General features: G+C 33.3%; 1 non-coding gene across 1 annotated transcript; it reads right to left on the bottom strand.

Moving 5' to 3' along the window:
- Positions 1-231: 231 nt before the first annotated feature.
- Positions 232-304, bottom strand: TRNAR-CCG (transfer RNA arginine (anticodon CCG)). The gene has a single exon. It is a non-coding gene; the product is annotated as a tRNA-Arg (tRNA).
- Positions 305-579: the final 275 nt, after the last annotated feature.

Here is a 579-nt window from a genome sequence, read left to right as displayed (position 1 = left end):
CGACTTTGGCATTGTTATGGGCTCACTTTTAGGGCTTGTTTCTTTATTTTACTTTTGTAACAGGTTGCACTTTTACTTTAGTGTTGTAGACTGTCTTCACACTTGCCTCCACTTTGATTAGTATGTTTTATTTTTAATGAAATTAGTTGCTTGACCAATTAAATGTCCGAAAACACCCAAAAAAGTCGGAAGAAATTAAAAAAAAAAATTGCAAGGCATAGGAAAGCAAGGCGATCACGGTGGGACTCGAACCCACAATCTCCCGCTCCGGAGGCGAGCGCCTTATCCATTAGGCCACGCGATCTTTTGTCAATTGCTCCGCTTTTATTTATATGACTGTAAACCGGAAACTAAAATGCGAACTAGTTTTGGTTGTTATATCCCTTTTCTTTCACCTTTCGTTCTTATATTTTCCCTTAGGTCCATTAATTTATAAATTAATCTAAAGCCTTTCCTTTTCAATGGAATCTATATTTGTACAAAAACTAAAATAAAATATTAATTTCAAACATCTATTGCAAAATGTATTACTAGAAATAAAATATAAAAAAAATTGTAATTGCTAGATGTCTTGTAATT

This window comes from Malus domestica, chromosome 08, assembly GCF_042453785.1.
Source record: "Malus domestica chromosome 08, GDT2T_hap1".
Lineage (NCBI taxonomy): Eukaryota > Viridiplantae > Streptophyta > Magnoliopsida > Rosales > Rosaceae > Malus > Malus domestica.
The sequence above is the reverse complement of the archived record's forward strand: the minus strand, read 5'-3'. Positions and strand labels throughout refer to the sequence as shown.